Raw genomic sequence first — 20,608 nt, 5'->3', positions numbered from 1 at the left:
AATGAAACCAAGAGTGTCCTAGTCTCGTCACAATTTATGTGAACATGACTCTTATACACACTACAAAAAATTCAGCCTGAAGAAAAAAAAATAAAATTAACTCAACTACATAGGACAATGTAATTTAGAAATGCATTCCCTGGAAGATGAAAATCTGAACCAGCGACACAGACCCAAGAAGAATAGTTCTAAAAAATGTTGTTCAGATCTGTGCTTTTCTTCATAAGAAACTGGCCTCAAGCTAACCTTATAAAAGTGTAAAAAGAACTAAGCAGTTTGAAACATGTAGGACTATTTATGACCTCCATCAATTGACCGTAATATAAAAAAAAAGAAACAACTTTCTGTTTTGATAGTCATATTGAGGGGAACAAATCAGAAAAAAAGAAATTACTGCTTTCATTATTTCTATACAAATTGAGTCATTTAATTCTTTGTTTCTAAATGATATCCAGTTTGCCTGTAATGCACATGGATCCTCGCCTAGACTATGAACCAGATTTATCTCTCTATCCAGCGCTACTCTACAAAACAGCTGCAAGAGCTGGCACACTTTCCACTACAGGTAACAAGTTAACAAATTTCTTTACAGCTGGGATCAATGTTCTCACAAAACACTTTCTATCTTTTGTTAACTCCTACCATAGCTTTCATGGGCATGTCTGGTTAAGTCTTGCTACAGCTCTCACAGGTTTATTTTCTCCAAGACCTAACTTGTTTACTTTCAGATCTAGCTCTCACTTGTTTCTTCTTTGTACATCTCTCACTGATTTACTCTGTATATAGATATTGTTAAGGCTTCCGCACGGTGTTGATTCTTTGAAATATAACTAGTGTAGATCTACGTCTGCCTGGAAGTAACACTGAACTCAAACTACTTCCGTAACACCGGCGAAAGGCCGAAACAATCAAAATATGTAGTCGACGCTGATGTTGGTCTACAAATATATTTAATAATCAAGAAGGGAATCGTCCGATGTCAGCTATGTCCGTAAATCTGTATATCTATGTTACTGCTCTACACGAAGCGTCTTCTTTTTAGCGTCACTTGGAGCGTTCTTGTTTTTTAAAGATCTGTCACGTCACTTGTCACTAAGTAAAACTTTCCCCTTATTCCCGAAACAAATAACTAAATCCTAATCATGTCATAACAATGTACAACATTTTTTTCTGTTCATAACAAGATTGGTTAAATATCAAGATAGATTTTTGTGTTCATAGTTTCTGTAGCTAGTACAATTAGTCTTTCTGTGAATAAGAAGAGGATTCCTGAATTTCTCAATCATTTCTGTGTTGAGAACATCCTCATTTGCACAGCTATTCATTCAAAAATGCAGAGTTTGGACATTTTTTTTAAGTATGGACACTGTTGATTTGAGATGTAAAGGATCTTACTATTACATGTGAAATTTTTCTTAGGAGGCACAGATCAAAAAAGAGTTCAGCTATTGAATGTGTCAAGACTATAGAGACCATGGCTTATAAAAGTGAGGGAAGAACTGTGGACTTTCAGCTTTGTTGATGCTGAGTCCTCGCCTTGGTCCTCCTTGTTCTTGAAGTCTACCAAATGCTGCACTAGCATGTGTAACACAAGTTTGTTTAATCATCTATATTAGCATATATTGTTACAGTGCTCCCCAACTGGACACATTATTGCATGTTGACTCTTTGTTTTAATACATTGTGGGTGTTCCTTTAGAAATGAAGATTGTTACCCCTTAGCTCATTCCTCCTGCATGACGGCCAGCTGGCAGGCTTTGAACTCGGGACTAGGTTGATGACAATCCAAAGTGCATACTGCTCAACCTATCAATCAATGACCTGACATCAGGTAGTTTATGGTCATAGTATTTCTGGTTCCATGCCTACTGTGTTTGTGAAGCCAAAATGTGTACAGGGATAAGATCTGCTTCATTTGAGGCATTCAGGGTGCAAGCATCAGTCCATAGCAAATCTCTAATGCAGACATATTTTAGTCTTCAGTCTCTGTGTGTTGAATAGAGACCTGCATCAGAGAGATATAAGATGTCATAGTATTACTATAAGGCTTCTAGCCGTGTTGTTTGTGTTTCAGGAACTCTCAGATTTATTCATTGGTTTCATCAAATCAATAATGGTGTTTGCATTTTGGCTGTGCTAGTCACAGTATATAGAGTGCATGTGATCTTTCTAGTGGTTTTCCAGTGTAAAGATTGTATTTGAGGTTTGCTTTCTGTTTTTTTTTTTAGCTTTAGTACATCCATTGGTTTAACATGATTGGTTTCCTGAAGCTGTCCATTTTCTTTACAGCTTAGTTTTAATATATGTCCAGATCTCAGCTCAGCACATAGTTTTTGTGATTGCCTGACAATAGTTAGGTATAGATCTATTTGATGCCACTGCTTGGGATACATTCAAGAGAACTGAAAAAGTGTATATGTTATGATTATAAAGTAAGGTAAAGTTCATCTTTCAGACCTTGTGGTCTATAGGGCAGATAATGTAAAGGTCATCTGTTTCTGTGGCCTATGGGTGTCATGTGGCCAGCACAACAACCAACTGCCTTTACTTTTTCCCAACTAATGTCAGGTACCCATTAGAGCTGGGTGGACTCAGAGGCACCAGAAGATCCCAAAAAATTAAAATCTGTCTTCACCAGGTTTCGAACCCTGGACCCCAGTCATCCACCGTGCCTCCTATGTTATGATTATGAGCTGAGCGTATTTCTAATAGCAATATGCCATTACTTCTATAAAATGGCCGATGACATGTTTGCCCAGAAAATGACTTCAGGTTGTCCAATCAGATTATGTATTTCAATACTGGTATAGTAGGCTTATCTGGTTTATTTGTTTGTTTAAGTTTGAGTAGAAGCTTTCTTTGATGTAGTATGGGTTGGACCTACTGTACTTTATAGAAAGCTAGACATGTTTCCTATTCTTTCCTATATGTTGACTGAAACAAGAGATGCACTATTTTGAGAAATGATGTTAACAAAATGCTAAAACAAAAAATAAGAAACTGAAAAAAAAATCAACCATTTAGTAGTAGAAATTACTGAATTTAAAATTATGATCAGGCTTCAGTGCCTGCTTTGAGCATTTATTTTTTAATTGCTTGCTTTTAATGTCTATTTTTTTATGTTCTTATTTCATCATAATTAATTTTATTTTACACTTTTTTTTTCTGATTTTAAATAATAAGCATAAAGTTATATTTATATATTATAATAGAAGGCTAAAATAGACAATAATTTATTAGGGTTAATGACGAAATGTGTTCACATTGACATTTCTAAGATTACCTTTGACCATTCAATAGATTGGTTTTTAATATTAAGTAGATTTAAAAAGTGTTTTATTTGTGTAAGATTGCAGCATACAAAACAGATTGGCTGACATCTAGGGGTGATTTTGTGTTTTAGAATATTGTTATTATTGATTCATGTAGGGGTAATTGTGTGTGCAATCAACTGACACTGATAGCACAGGCCAGAACTCGGTGAGTGGTCTACTGTGATGAGGGATGACACTTCAGGAATGATCTGTATTCTGAATACTACATATGCAATTCATGATGATAGTCTTATGATCATCAATCACTTTCTAGAAGGTCTTTGAGAACCCTATATAAAGAACAAAGGTGTCAATCTAGATGATTCATGATTGAGGGTCTCACGATTCATTGTGAAGGCAATAGGAAACAGTTAAATCCAGGATGAGGTGGAAAGGCCTGTAGAGTTTGGTACAGATGTATAGAGGCTTAGACTGCAGTACAGTTATTGTTCAGTATTGGCTGTGTATTTATTAGACATTAAAGTGTTACATTATTTGGAGCCTGAGTTGTGAAATTCTTTAAGTTGGTTATGTTGTGTTGGCAGAAATCCTGGATAGAGTCGTTATAATATTATATATCCTTTTTTTTTGTGTCATTCCTTTGGAACTAGCAGCTGCCAGGTGAGGGGCTTCTTTGTGGATGACAAGATCTCCTAACCAAGACCATAGCTTCAGGCTTTGATTTAATAACCCTATAGATGTAGTTTTATAATAACAGGCAGTAATATTCTTTATGCAATGATGTTAGGAGCCTCTGCCCTGGTCTATTATATTCACATTTTTAGAGAAAATTAAAAAATAAAAGTTTTTTTTTAGCTGCTGCACCCTAGGTGTATAGTATGATCTATAAATATTTGAACTCCACTGTTTTGACTTTGCTTTCCTTGTTTGTTTCTTTGGCAGGACATTCTACTAACTTTGTTGTAACTGTCCACTTTCCTTCAAGCAACACACAAGATTACTGGATAGCCAAAGGTGCAGCACTCTTATGTCAAATTTCTGATTAATTTTGCTTACAGATAAGTTGTAAAGCATTTAACAATAAAAACAATGTCCATTACAAATGGTTCTCTAGTTATTACTTTGTGTTTGTTCTCCTGTTTGTTTGTTTGTAGGCTCACACAATGTTAGATATGTTAGTGAGCAACTTTCTTCTCTGATCACTATCTAGAACATGTTGTGTTCATATCACTAAAATAAAGTCTTTAACTACTTGAAGATAATTATATTTTTTACCACTATAAAAATGAAGTAAAAAATTCTTTATAAAAATTTCTATTTAGTCATAATAAAATACAATTTTTATACATTGAGCTTCCCTTGACACATGAAAGAAAATAATATGAGACTATGTTTCTATACAGTTGAAATTATATGATCCAGGCATTCAAATCCACTCTCATTCAGTTAGAATCACATTGCATAGTTAAGCAATAAATTATTCTCAAGGTCCGCAAAGCTGTAATTGTTGGAAGTGGTAATGGATATAAGCAATCCACTACCTATATCTGCTTCCTAATGGCATATATCTCAAATAGCCTTTGACAACCAGTCTAATTCATGTGTGGCTCATATATTTGAGTCCGGTGGAAGTTGGTTTGGTTCTTAGTGGGGTATAATACCATGCCCCCAACTGTAGAAAATCAACTGATTATGGGTGTGATACTAAATGTATAGAGCAATGAGTACTGGTCATTTAAAGTATAAATATTTATTGTACTCTGGTCATTCAAAGTATAATAAATAAATATTTATATCTATTTATATTCAACTTGAAGGAGATGACACAGAAGTCGACTCTTTGATAATATTATTATAGACTGCACAAACTAGTAAGCTTCAGGTAGATGGGGCTTGTTAGCCTTGGTGAACAGGATACTGTAGAGAGACTTGAATTGATGCATTCATGACTACATAACTTATTGTATTTAAAGGCTGGTATACTATAAATATAATAGAAATATGGAGTGTCCCGGCTTGGCCTCCGGTCTTTGCATAAAAGAAAGTGTAGGCTATCATGGTTCCAGTTAAAAATCTTACCTTTCCTAATTTTTATATTGAGGATTAACAAAACTCCCATGGATGCCAGGAAAGGTTTGAACCCTTGATTTTCGAGACACATATCACTAGACAATATCCCACGACCAGGCAGCCATCCGTAGTTTCATAGCTCACACTATGCACAATAATAAATGTGATATATTATTTATTGCATATATATATGTTTGTGTTTCACATATGTTGGCTTGAGCATGTTTGTTTATTAAGTGGAACATTTTTTAAATGGTTAATTTAATTTTATTAATTTATGGACTATCCAGCCATATATAGGCCTGCTACATTTAGTGAGGTCTTGTCTTCAATTGTTTGCCTTTATCTGTGCCAATAGAAATTTCCTGTTACCAAAATCGTCCTTACCCAAAATAATTTTTTTCAATTAAATCTACCTTTTAAAAGTTTCTTAGCTTTTACAGACATTTAAGCCTAAAAGTCTTTTGGAAATAGAAATCAATGGATCTAATTTAATGCGCTTGGCAGAGCACGAAAATAATATAGGGGGGGAGTGAAGCTTGATCCTAATAAAATGACCATATGTCCATGCGACCAAAAAAAATTAATGCAACATTACCAATACCAGGCAAGGTTGACTCATCCAGCTGCACAGTCATACAATAGGTCAGCGTGTGTGTGTGTGTGTACTGTATCGTTATGAACTGTTTTGTCATTCGTATGTAAAAAGCCTTAGTGTTCTATATAAGGTTATTACCATTGTGTTATTCCACTGCAAAGTCTATGTCAGTGATGATAAAAATGTTAAAAAAAAAAAAAGGGACACGAAAGGTCATCTGTGGTAATCGAGAAGTACATAGAAGTCTAACTTATAGAGCGCTGGTTGTAAGTATGTATGTGTTCCGTGTGTGAATCTTGTTCGTATTTGCATCTATATTGTTATTGTTACAGTAGTTACTTGAGGTGGTCAGTTCTAGACAAACAATTTTCATTTGATTGGGTCGATAAAAATTATCTTGTCTGAAAACAAAACATAATAAAATACTCAGAAAGACAGATGGGTAAAGCACATTACTTGTTCCATATGCTAGGACAAATGTGTACTAGTGCTCCTTTTCAATAGTGTTACTAGAGCATGGAATGGGTTGTCTGAATCAGCCAGGAAAAGCTATGACTTAGCAAATACTAAATCACTAATTAACTAGCATAACTGTATTCTCACAGGCCGTAATTATATTTTCTTTTGAAGTAACGTCTGTAATTCATCAGATAAGACAGGCGCAGTCGACGAAAAAAAAAAAGAACTTAGACCCCAGAGAACCTGCTTTTTTGTGGCAAAATATGCAGTTCGCAACTGGGTCTACTTGGCCACTTTAAGGGCAGGAGAAACACTCAAAAATGATAGTTTTTGGGGGAAAAAATCGATTTCTAGTTTTTACATGTTTCAAATAGTTCAATATGTTTTGCACGTATTTTACTAAATGATAACATTGAAAAAAAAAATTAATATGTAAAAAATACATTTAATAATGGTCATCTTTTCATAATAAGAGCTGAAAATGACCAAAATACCAATTATTTTTACTTGATTTTCGTTAACAATAATTAAAGGGAGCCCGCCATGTTTAGCCTCATTTAAAATAAACATTCTGTCATCGAGAATTCATAGAAGTCTATTTATAAAGCGCTGGTTATGAGTGTGTATGTGTTTTTCGTGTGTGAATATCGTGCATCTATATTGTTATTGTTACAGTAGTTACTTGAGATGGTCAGTTCTAGACAAACAATTTTCATTTGATTGGGTCGATAAAAATTATCTTACATATTACAAACGTTACTTCGAAAAGGAAGATAATTACGTCATATCACGTGTCAATCTAGTACCAAGTGTCTGCAGTCAATCCCGCAACGTGTCATACAGCCCAAAAGTATCTCCGTGCTTCAACACAGCCATCGCGTGTGTCCATTAGCGCACGAGTTTCTCGTCAAAATAATGTCAACATTGGCAAGACTGCACTGGGTCGGAAATAATAATAATAATTTTATTTATAAAGCGCTGTTAACAAACAAAATGTAGGCCGTGAACTGAAAAAGCACGCAGACCGTAGCTTTTGAGGGAGAAACGTGGCACTACTAAAAGCGTTGAGTCCATTGAGCGCAGGGCTCTCTGGGGGACATATGGAGTAATCAGTTCGCTAAGGTACAAGGGCATCTCATTGTTATATATACACTGATGACAAAGTGTGGCGACCTTGTAATCGATTCTCGCTTTCACGGGAAGCCAATGGAGCGCGCGCAAGAGCGTAGGAAAGTAATTCAAGACATTATAATAGGTTAATGAAGGCCTGCTGACCACTGTTAAAAAATATATTATGGCAATACCATTATGTCCTCAGTACTTGCAAAGTCCTTCATTCAGAGAACAATACCAGGAAAAAGAAGAGGCAGACAGAGAAAGCGATTAGAAAACAAACATAAAAGAATGGGAGGTGCTTGTCTCTGAAAGGATAGACAGGGATGGAGGAAGACGGTTGAGCGATCGTGAGTGGTGCCCCAACGGGCTAACAAACCAAGGGATAGGTTGAGGTCAATAAAGTCGCCACGACAAATGGTGCAGAGACAGCTGGTTCAATGACACCGAGTTAATTCCAGATGACCCTGACCTTAAGGTGGCGCCTCCGTAGAAATGTTAGTGGAAGCGGATAGGCGAACATCGGGTAGTGAGCCTCGCTTCTGTCCGTTTTTTTTTTTTGTTGTTTTTTAGTTGTTTTTTTTTTTTAAATGTCTTTGTAACATTGTTTTTTTTTTTTTTTGGTGCTTTTTAAAAATGTTATTTTTATGTTTTTGTTATGTTTTTTTTTTCAATGTTTTCCAGTGCCTAAAGAGAGAATCTTTAGTCACCTTCAGCCCATTCTACAAATATTCGTGCCCCTAATGCTATCTTCATTTTTTTTTTAAATACAGTTTTGTAGAAACAAAGGGAGGATACTAGAATCAAAGCATACCAAACGACGAGAGAGAGAGGGAGAGAAACACAAAGAGAGAAAGAAAAAATTAGAGATGTTGACATTGTGTGGATGTGTATGTGTTTGTGTGTAGAGTTATTCCCCTTGGTAAGAAACCTCCTATTGTTGTGCGTGTTATGTAAGAGTGTGTTATTAAAGCAGTGTTTCTCAAACTTTTTTGTCTGGCGGCACAGTAAAAAGAACTACAAAAGTTTCGCGGCACACCATGAAGAGCAACAGTTGTTTTATAATAAAAAGAAAAAAAATATATTACCTGTTTTTAAGTAATATATTTAATGTTAAGGGTGTGCCTGTTTTTGAGAGCAAATGTGATCTAATCGAGGCTCCAGAGTCGACAAACAAACTCACATTTCATCGTCTATTGTAAGAAGTCTCTCTCTTTTCTTAGACTTGATTTCAGTCAGTGCTCAAAATCCAAACTCACAAAACCATGAAGATGCAAATGGAAGAATTATTTTGATTGCTTTTAAACTGATTGCAGGATATAACTTGTTGATTGAAATCTAAAACACATCCAGGCTTTTCTCGGCAAAACTTGACTTTAGAACGGCATCGTTGTCAATGAACGTTGAATGGTGTAATACTGGGTTCTTACTTCCTGAAGTACTCTAGACACGCGACAAGACAAACAGTATACGACTGACTCAAGTCCATTCAGCAGACAACATGAAGTTTATTTTACTATAATAATAATATACTGCACTCCTTGTTAGTGCTACATTAAGTCAAGAAATAATAACAATCCTATCCGCATAACAGCGGTATCAAAAGTATCAATCATGTCTGTCAGTCACAAATCACGTCCGCATCTCAGCGGGTAACAATAAGAACAATTACTACTAGTGACACTGGAGCTTCAACTATAGATATCCATTGAAATACGAATAATACCTTAATATTCAATAAGCACATAATGAAATCAACTCTCAAATATAATTAATCAACAATCATTAGTCCATCGACTTTCATGCTATATACATATATATACACCAGTCCAGGAAGAAACGTCCAACCTTCCTGGACCGGGAGCAAGACCTTACTGACATGACTTGACTGAACTCAAAGTCAACTTTATTCATTCTACTTCCTGTTTTCTACATCAGGAATTCCACGTGTCTTTTAAACTCTTTACATGACGTGAACTTTAGATCATGCAATGTCAACTAAGACTGTGACAATCGTTGCTTTAAATCAATGAGCTTCTCTGCTTCTTCAGTTGTCAAATTTGTAGCTTCATTGTTTCCAAATGGATAACTGACCCATCCAATCCATATTCATTACTTCCAAGTGTTGAAAATTAATGCCACAATGCTGACTGCAAGTGTGTCAAAGTGTCCAGAATTTCGGGGGTGATTTCTTTAGTTGAAGCACATTCATTGTAAGTAGGAAAGCAGTCGAAGACTCCTTTCGAGATCTTACTTTGCCACAAAGACAATTTTTCACCAAATGATTCAGTTTGAGGATGCAGTAATGATGGTTTCCGATGGTCCTTGAATTTAATTTGTCAAATAAATCAGAGAGAAACGTCACATTAACCACCAGATCTCGTCATGAATAGAAAATCCAACTTGAAAGCAATCCCTTTTCTGGCAGCTTTAGGTACTTTGTAAGTTTCTTAGCTTGTTTATTTTGTTGAGCCCTGATGTTTTCAAAAGTATTTCTTCGGTTGCGCTTTTACAGCTGGATATTTAGTTTCCAAGTGTCTTTTCAATTTGCTAGAAACAAGCGTCTCATTCGACAGAGTTGCATTGCAGATCAGACAGAATGGCAATGGTTCAGAAGATATGAAACCATATCTGGTGTAATCTTCTTTGTACATTCGTTTGGTTCCTTGCTTTTCATTTAACGCTTTCGCAGTTTCATTCTTGCTAACGTATTTCTCCATGGATAACAATGAATAAGGCTTATTATTAATTTGTTATTATTAGCATACACCTAACCAATTTACTTGAAACACATCGTTTATTATTATCGTTACCAATTCGAGAACTGCTGTGCGTCTGCTAAGGCGGCCAACATTTTATTCATTATAATAATATATGTATAGTGGAAATTCCATAGCCTGAATAGCTAACACCCCTTTCCGTCATAATGGAAAGATCCACTACTACTACTGGTCATTGCAAGTGGAGATGTCATCGCAACGTAAAATCAAAATTTAATAGTAGGCAGACCTGTGTAACGCTGCACGTGTGGCGTTCTAAAAACTCCCGCGGCACACCTGCAAATCTTCGGCGGCACACTAATGTGCCGCGGCACACAGTTTGAGAAACATTGGTGTAAAGAAAGGACAGTTGAGTCCAGGACAGCAAGAGAAAAACTGTGCAGTACCTTGAGAGTCCTCGAAGATGTAGCTGTACGAGCTAGAGAGACTTGTAGGGATTAGTTAGGAAGTTCTGTTGTGAAGAAAAGCATTTCAGTTAGTGTAGCCAATTGTGTTTATTGGCTGTTGTTGATATAATTTGTCATTAAACCGCCACTTTGTTTATTGAAGCTCTTGTAGTCAAGTTGTTTTAGATGTGTTGTGTTGTTGGCAGTGTTTGCAGAAGGCCTGATAGAGAAGATCGTAACAATATAAACACACACATACACAATCCATATTAAGGCCACCATGTGAAAAACAAATAAGCGAAAAGTTTCGCTAAATACTCAGAACGTGCGAAGTGTTTGGGAAACACTGCACTAGAGACACAATAGCGCTGACTTTGATCTAGGTTTTCCTTCAGTGGACAGTGACTTGAAATTCCCATCTTAAAAATTAATATATGAACAAGAACACATAAAAAAATACTTTTTGAACAAAAAAACTACAAAACTTTTTGACCAAAACAGACAGAGTTGATATAAGCTTTGTACAAAAAAATGTGGGGGGGGGGGAGTATTTGAAAATCCCCACGCCCCCCCACCCCCATTTGAGAAAGCACCCAAATTAGTGTGTTTTTTACATAAAAAAAATATTACGCAAAATACAGAGGCCTCAAAAGAGGTCAAGCCCTGGGCCCCCCAACGATGGAAAATTCCTAGCTACGCCCCTGGTGGCCGCCTGTTCGAGTGATATGCACTTCAATGCTCGTCGTCAATGACGTCATCCCCCCGACGTCACGCATGAGGTTTGGCCTGGAATGAATGATCTTCATTTCAAAAGAAGTGTCCGAAACTTTAAAAAAAAACCCACATCACTTACACAATAGACCTGTTATTTACAAAGCGTATACCAAATCTTGTCTGTAAAAAGTTTGAACATGTCATTTCACCCATTCTCATTCTTGGATCAAGTTGAGTGAAACTTTTGCACAATTATTCCTTGGCGAAGAAAATACATGAATCAATAACAACAAAATTAACAAATTTGTACTGGGGCGTGGTGGCTGATTGGCTAAGCGCTTGGCTTCCAAACCTTGGGTCCTGGGTCCGAATCTTGGTGAAGACTGGGATTTCGAATTTCGGTCCACCCAAATCTAATGGTGACCTGACTTAATTTGGGAAAGTAAAGGCGGTTGGTCATTGTGCTGGCCTCATGACACCCTGCTCGTTAAGTGTTGGCCATAGAAACAGATGACCTTAACATCATCTGCCCCATAGATCGCAAGGTCTGAAAGGGAAACTTTCCTTTTACAATATTGAAATTTATAGTTGCGAATGTGGAGTTCTTCCCCATACCATAGAAAAGCTTTTTAAAAAGTATTTTCATATTTTGCCTTTTTTATGTTCCTATTCTTGTCCAGATAGTGTATCCAGTACTTCTGAAAGACCTTTTTGTTCCAGGTAATTTGCATTGCTGACGAGGAGCAAGATCACTCAAAGTAATCTATGTGCGTATTCTGAAAACCAATATGTTCATTACAAACTTAAATTCCTGTATCTAAATTTATCTATCACAATGACTTTTTCAATGAAGAAACATTTTTAAACGAATCATCTGAACATGTTAAAAGTTAATAGCGTACACAAATTCTACGTTCAAACTATGTCAGCATAGCCTAGGGCCTGGCCTAGATTATTGATCTATATTTGTTTTGTTAGTATTCCTTCTTACTTAGATCGATCTCAAATTACATAATTCGAGATAATTTAAAATTTAAAGCGAAGACCAGAAAGTGAGAACTTAAAATTATAAATATGAATTACAAAAAAAGATTACTTCCGCAAGTAGTTTATCTTATTGACGTCTGAAACACAAACATGGCAAGCTATAGAGTCAATATTTAACCATTTGACAACTAGAGTGGCCGGGAGTCGCCGCTACTGGTAGTCAACTAGCCGGAGGAAATTCCAGCTACCCGTCGCCTCAGCGTGGCCCTCCGGTGGAAACGTCTAGTGGTGGAAACTAGATAGTTTAAGTACGTGTAGCGAACCAGGCCCGGTCGGGCTTCCCTGGGTGAGCTTTTGTTTTGTTTTTTTCTCTCACTCGGGGTTGGGATGGAAAAAACGCCCGGAACCCAGTCCAAAAAGTCCGTCACGCCGTTCCACAAGGGGGCCGTCATCAGTGTCCCGTTAGCTGGAGTGGCGGTCCTTGTGCGGAACAGTGGCGGTTACAGTATTAGTATAGGAATATGAGACAAGCTCCCCGCAGTTAGCATTGCTTTCAGCCACTTGTAGCGAGTGGGGCCCAGGAACGAGGACGGTGCGCTGTGTTGCCTACACGTCACGGTCCGGTCTGGCCCAGTCAATCGATATGGCCGTCTACCGTTGGGAGCCCTCAGACAGGACAGGGGTAAAGAGCCCCACGTCGAGGCCTGGTAGTTAGAAAAAAGACTTTTTTAACCACCAATGGGATAATGGCGCCTACGGCGCCGACGCCCTTCTGGACAACTAGAGCGTGACCTCAATGTCGAAGGCGCCGACTAGAGTCGCCGATTTTGGGTTGTTTTGTTTACGCATGCACTGCTAGTTTTTAAATAACTATACCTTTACTAACTCTGACCTAGAAGAGCGATAGTGAAGATGTTTATCTGTATTCCCTGCAGCATGTTTGAATGGATTTTTAAGATTTTTTGAAAATTACTTTTTTTTGCTAGCCTTTAAAATGGAACATATTTAGGCTTATGTGTAGGCTTTAATAGAATAAGATTCTAATGGGAATATTAATGTTTCAGCTGTAGAATATGGATATAAATAATGATTGGGGTAAGTATAATTTAGAATTTCAATTGAATTTAGACTAATTTAGAGTTATTTTACAATTTTAGAGTTTTAGTCTTTAGTCTTTTAGATTTAGAGACTAGAGAGAATCTAGATCTTGGTCTCGACTACTTTAACTTTAGTACTGACTTAGGTCAAGTTAGGACTAGGCTAGGTCTACTCAGCTCAGGGTCTAGACTACATCTAGATCTAGAGTTTCAAGAGCCATTTCAAGCCATTTGTATTATATTGTATAAATTTGTTGAATTTGTGTCTCATTTGACAAATTTGAGTTCAGAACGTTTTTTTTTAGTAGTGAAAATGAATACAAAAAATTGATGCTAGGCAGCTAGATTAGATTTAGATAGATGAGTAGATTAGATACTAGATCTAGATCCAGTATTGAATATGTTAGATCTAGTGAAAGTGAAACGGGAGATTGGAAGGCAACTAGATCTAGATCTAGATCTAAATATGACGTGATATTTTAATGTTTTTGAGCTCTGAAGGCCTATTTATGACTTAAAACATGATGAAAGAATCAGTGAATGATCATCATAATAATTAATAATAATATCATTCAATGATGCTGAATGTGAACCCTAGGTCTATTGTATTTTTTTCTATTATAAAAAGAATGTTTTTGACATTTTTGTTAGGTTTTATTAGATCTAATTAGTTTTTTCCTGTGAAATTAGTCATAAAATTGATTTTTTAAAATAACTGATACATCAGAGTTATATATCCCTTCTCTAAGCCTGTCTTCGGTGATAGATAGTTTCTGACAACTGTTTAGTGGTGAAAGGGTTAATATAGACTATTAAAGACTAGATCTATAATATAATAATATATAGATCTCTAGAGATAGATTAGATTGATTAGATCTAGATCTATAGAAATCTATACTAAACTGACTAAATGGTATAATACTATTATAATGTGTATAAGTAGATCTACTGACTAGATGACTACATTGTCTAGATCTATAACTAGTTAGTAGTGTAACTATAATTTAATACTATAACTATAATAATGTAATAAAGTATAGACTCTATAAGTACTATATATAATATAAAAATATAGTATAAATAATATTAATGGACCTCATTCACCAATCGTAAATAAACACATTTAGCCACGGCATAATATTGTAATATTGATAAAACAATAAAAAATATGTATCACATGACAGCCACTATGGATGGCATACTTTGTATAGAGGATATAGATAATCACGTGGCTAAATGTTGTTTGTTTACAATTGGTGAATAAGGTCCATTAACTATATTATAATTTTATTTAGTATGAAAAATTATAGTATAAAATAGTAGTATTTTAATTTAGTACAGTCTAGTGACTATAGTGATGGTATAGTCAGACAAATAGTATAGACAGATACTCAGATAGTGTGAGATAGTCATACTATTTTAGTATTATAATTAAGTATAGTCTAGTGACTAGTCTATAGTGACTATACTCAGACTAATAGTATAGACAGATAGTGTGAGATAGTCATAGTATAATTCAAAACAGTTGTTAACACTGACATCCTCAAGGGCTTTGAGTCTTAGATAATTAAAATCTTTCGTGTCGAAGCGACAATAGAAATCATTTAACTCGTTGGCCAATGTTTTTTCGTCTCTTGTAGCAAGATTATTTTTAATTTTGACTTGTGCTCCTGCCATTTTGTTCATGATGCCCCACGCCTGTCTCATGCCACTTGTATTAATTGAGTCTTCCAGCTTGGTGCGGTAGTTTCTCCTCCCTTCCTCAAGAACGACGTTGAGATTTCGTGTCAGAGCAATTTTCCTTGTCTGTCCATCGCCACTCATAAATGCTCTTTTCTTTTTTATTATTTCCCGTTTTATTTTTGCAGTGACCCATGGTTTATTGTTGCTGTATATCTTGATGCTCTTAGTGCTGACACACATGTTTTCGCAGAATTTGATGTAATTTGTCACTGCGTCGACCCATTCTTCCAGATTGGAAGTGGTCTCTTTAAACAAATTCCAGTCAGTGCAGTCTAGACATCCCTGTAGTTTGAGAATATTGTCTTGAGTCCATTCTTGAACGTTTTTTTGAATGATTTTTCCTTCTTTAAGTTTTGTACGGTAAGTAGGCAGCAGTTGTATTGTTTTGTGGTCCGATGATCCTAGTGGTGGCTTTTCACGAGATGTGAATGCTCCTTTGATGTTACAATAACATAAGTCCAGAGTTCTGTTCTCTCTTGTCGGACATGAAATGTGTTGATAGAAGGTGGGTAGGTCAACCTTCAAGGTGCATTTATTAAAATCACCCAGTATAACTACTGGTGCGTCAGGTGTCCTCGTTTAATGTTAGCGAAAAGGCCTTGGCTATGTTTTATCACGCTCATATCTGCAATATTTTAAGTTTCAATATCACTGCCTGGTATGGCAATTAAAAATAGGAATAAACTTTATAGAATCCTAAATGCTGCTGGCAAAATCATTGGCAAAAAACAAACCCCATTTGGGCAGTTGTTTGAGACAAACATCTCTAAAAAAGCTAACAAGATCCTCGAAATAAAGAATCACCCTTTGTGTCAGGATTTTGTGATTTTACCATCACAAAAGAGATACAAGACACCGATAGCAAAGACAAACAGACACAAACGCTCTTTTTGTTCCCCTGGCAATCAAATCATTAAATAAGAACAATCTGGTATAAACTTTGTCACATGTAAATTATGAGTGAGTCTGGTGTGTATGTACACTTTGGTTTCTTATAGTTATAATGTTTTTTGTTTGGTGTAATGCACAAATTGTAAGACAAATTTCCTTATGGATAATAAAGATTATTATTATTATTATTATGATAATAATGACTATTGTGATTGTCTAGATCTATAGTAATATATTTTATATAAATAATAATAAATTATAATAGATCTTTTATAAACTAGATCTAGAGTAGTTTATGCTATTTGGACACCTATAGGCCAAAATTTCAAAGTTTGACTTTGACAGCGCATTATTTGACAATGGTTCGACATAGAAAAGAAATAAGTATCAAAATCTTCTTAAGTTTAAGTAGAATAAGGATGACTACTTATATTTGTACCCCTAACCTATGTTTGTTATTATATTTAAGGGCAAAGAGGCCGTGTGTTTTCATTTAATGCAGACAAATTTGACCCACATTATTTTATTCCGGAGACCATAATTTATTTCAGACAGTCTCTATATTTAGGCATCAATAAACTCTGATTTTAATTCTATATTAACATTAACAAAATTTTTGTTTTTTGTTTATTAAATTAATTTAATAAATTTCTAATACAGATGATCATTTGTAGTATAGTACAGGTTAGGATAGCCATTCTTGCCTAAATAGCTGAATCCTCTATATTCTCTCTCTATAAATCTATCTAGTAGGTCTAGATCTAGGCATTTAACTACATTCAATGTACCAAGCTCACTACAAACATTTGCCCATTTATTCTCTATGAAAAAAAAAAACAATATATATTCTCTCTCTATAAATCTATCTAGTAGGTCTAGATCTAGGCATTTAACTACATTCAATGTACCAAGCTCACTACAAACATTTGCCCATTTATTCTCTATGAAAAAAAAAAACAATATATATTCTCTCTCTATAAATCTATCTAGTAGGTCTAGATCTAGGCATTTAACTACATTCAATGTACCAAGCTCACTACAAACATTTGCCCATTTATTCTCTATGAAAAAAAAAAACAATATATATTCTCTCTCCATAAATCTATCTAGTAGGTCTAGATCTAGGCATTTAACTACATTCAATGTACCAAGCTCACTACAAACATTTGCCCATTTATTCTCTATGAAAAAAAAAAACAATATATATTCTCTCTCCATAAATCTATCTAGTAGGTCTAGATCTAGGCATTTAACTACATTCAATGTACCAAGCTCACTACAAACATTTGCCCATTTATTCTCTATGAAAAAAAAAAACAATATATATTCTCTCTCCATAAATCTATCTAGTAGGTCTAGATCTAGGCATTTAACTACATTCAATGTACCAAGCTCACTACAAACATTTGCCCATTTATTCTCTATGAAAAAAAAAAACAATATATATTCTCTCTCCATAAATCTATCTAGTAGGTCTAGATCTAGGCATTTAACTACATTCAATGTACCAAGCTCACTACAAACATTTGCCCATTTATTCTCTATGAAAAAAAAAAACAATATATATTCTCTCTCCATAAATCTATCTAGTAGGTCTAGATCTAGGCATTTAACTACATTCAATGTACCAAGCTCACTACAAACATTTGCCCATTTATTCTCTATGAAAAAAAAAAACAATATATATTCTCTCTCCATAAATCTATCTAGTAGGTCTAGATCTAGGCATTTAACTACATTCAATGTACCAAGCTCACTACAAACATTTGCCCATTTATTCTCTATGAAAAAAAAAAACAATATATATTCTCTCTCCATAAATCTATCTAGTAGGTCTAGATCTAGGCATTTAACTACATTCAATGTACCAAGCTCACTACAAACATTTGCCCATTTATTCTCTATGAAAAAAAAAAACAATATATATTCTCTCTCCATAAATCTATCTAGTAGGTCTAGATCTAGGCATTTAACTACATTCAATGTACCAAGCTCACTACAAACATTTGCCCATTTATTCTCTATGAAAAAAAAAAACAATATATATTCTCTCTCCATAAATCTATCTAGTAGGTCTAGATCTAGGCATTTAACTACATTCAATGTACCAAGCTCACTACAAACATTTGCCCATTTATTCTCTATGAAAAAAAAAACAATATATATTCTCTCTCCATAAATCTATCTAGTAGGTCTAGATCTAGGCATTTAACTACATTCAATGTACCAAGCTCACTACAAACATTTGCCCATTTATTCTCTATGAAAAAAAAAAACAATATATATTCTCTCTCCATAAATCTATCTAGTAGGTCTAGATCTAGGCATTTAACTACATTCAATGTACCAAGCTCACTACAAACATTTGCCCATTTATTCTCTATGAAAAAAAAAAACAATATATATTCTCTCTCCATAAATCTATCTAGTAGGTCTAGATCTAGGCATTTAACTACATTCAATGTACCAAGCTCACTACAAACATTTGCCCATTTATTCTCTATGAAAAAAAAAAACAATATATATTCTCTCTCCATAAATCTATCTAGTAGGTCTAGATCTAGGCATTTAACTACATTCAATGTACCAAGCTCACTACAAACATTTGCCCATTTATTCTCTATGAAAAAAAAAAACAATATATATTCTCTCTCCATAAATCTATCTAGTAGGTCTAGATCTAGGCATTTAACTACATTCAATGTACCAAGCTCACTACAAACATTTGCCCATTTATTCTCTATGAAAAAAAAAACAATATATATTCTCTCTCCATAAATCTATCTAGTAGGTCTAGATCTAGGCATTTAACTACATTCAATGTACCAAGCTCACTACAAACATTTGCCCATTTATTCTCTATGAAAAAAAAAAACAATATATATTCTCTCTCCATAAATCTATCTAGTAGGTCTAGATCTAGGCATTTAACTACATTCAATGTACCAAGCTCACTACAAACATTTGCCCATTTATTCTCTATGAAAAAAAAAACAATATATATTCTCTCTCCATAAATCTATCTAGTAGGTCTAGATCTAGGAATTTAACTACATTCAATGTACCAAGCTCACTACAAACATTTGCCCATTTATTCTCTATGAAAAAAAACAAAAAACAAACAAACAAATTTAATATAAGATCATTAACATTGATGTCCAAAACTGGCTGTCTGAAATAAATTTTGGTAAAGAAAATTGTAATTTAATTCAAACACCCTATTATTTTTGTTGTATAAAATCAAACAACTTGGCTTATGAATCAAATAAAACAGCTCCAAAAACAGAATAAGTATTGCCGGGCTCATTAGCACAGATAGCAAAATATAGTCTTAACCCTAGGAAGAGGTAAAGTCATCATAGGAAAAACAAAAACATGATGTAGACATTTGAAATTCTTTTTTCTTTTACATAAAAAGACAACTAAATGGAAGGACATTGGGTCAGAATCATTGGAAATGGACATGCTAGTTTCATATTAAATATCAAAATAAAGATTTAATGACCACAAAAACAGCTAGTGTCCAAATTCATGTAATGTCCAGATTAAATAAACTACTCTCTATATAATTATATTAGATCTATATTACATTATTAGTATATAGATTCTAGTTTCTAGATCTATCTCTCTATATATATATTTATATCTCTAGATCTAGTATTTGTGGATGGCTGCCTGGTCGTGCGGTTTGCGCACTGGACTGTCATTTGAATTTATCGATGGTCATGGGTTCAAACCATGCCCGCTCCCTTCCCCCGTTCTCCTGCGGGAGGTCTTCACGTCTGACCGAAACTATGATATCTAGATCTATATGGTGACTATGACTATGAGTAAACTAAGTGACAGTCTACTAGAGTCTAGATCTGAATCTAGATCAAGTATTACAGTAAGACTACGGTATTAGTGACAGTAAGAAAGCCAAAGTGCTGCCTGTAATCCTGTATTGTTGCATGATGTAGAATCTTAGTGCATCTAGAAATCCAGTCCATTCCTGTATGATTTATGTATATGATGATCAAGTCATGTATATTTATCACATATGATGTCAAGATGATGAGATTTATCACTACATCTAGATCTTATTTAACCTATTCAATACAAAATAGTTATTTTGAAAGAAATACTTAAGACATCGTAAAATATGAATAGAGCAAATATTTTTTTTGTTTTAATGTTGTCATTATTTTTCAGTCATTTTGCAGGAAACACTTTCCATCCATCCATCCCAATGGCACTACAGCCCATGGAGGGCTTTAGCTGGCTTCAACACATCCCTCCATTCAGATCTCTCCTTAGCCTTTTATCTCCGTCACTATCTGTGGGTCTTCATACAATTGATATATCTCATGGTTAGTACATGTCCTCCACCCTGTTTCATCTTGTATAGCACCATAGATTTTCCTAAGAATTTTTCGTTCCCAAGTATTTAGTATATTTTCGGTTGTCTTTGTCAGTGCATACACTGCAGCTGGTCTTATGGTTTTGTATATTATTT

General features: G+C 34.9%; 1 pseudogene; it reads left to right on the top strand.

Moving 5' to 3' along the window:
- Positions 1 to 4,378, top strand: part of LOC129926653 (dynein axonemal heavy chain 6-like) — a 62,081-nt pseudogene extending 57,703 nt beyond the window's left edge.
- Positions 4,379 to 20,608: the final 16,230 nt, after the last annotated feature.

This window comes from Biomphalaria glabrata, chromosome 6 (genome assembly GCF_947242115.1).
Source record: "Biomphalaria glabrata chromosome 6, xgBioGlab47.1, whole genome shotgun sequence".
Lineage (NCBI taxonomy): Eukaryota > Metazoa > Mollusca > Gastropoda > Planorbidae > Biomphalaria > Biomphalaria glabrata.
Note: the sequence above shows the minus strand (reverse complement) of the source record. Positions and strands in the feature narration are given on the sequence as shown.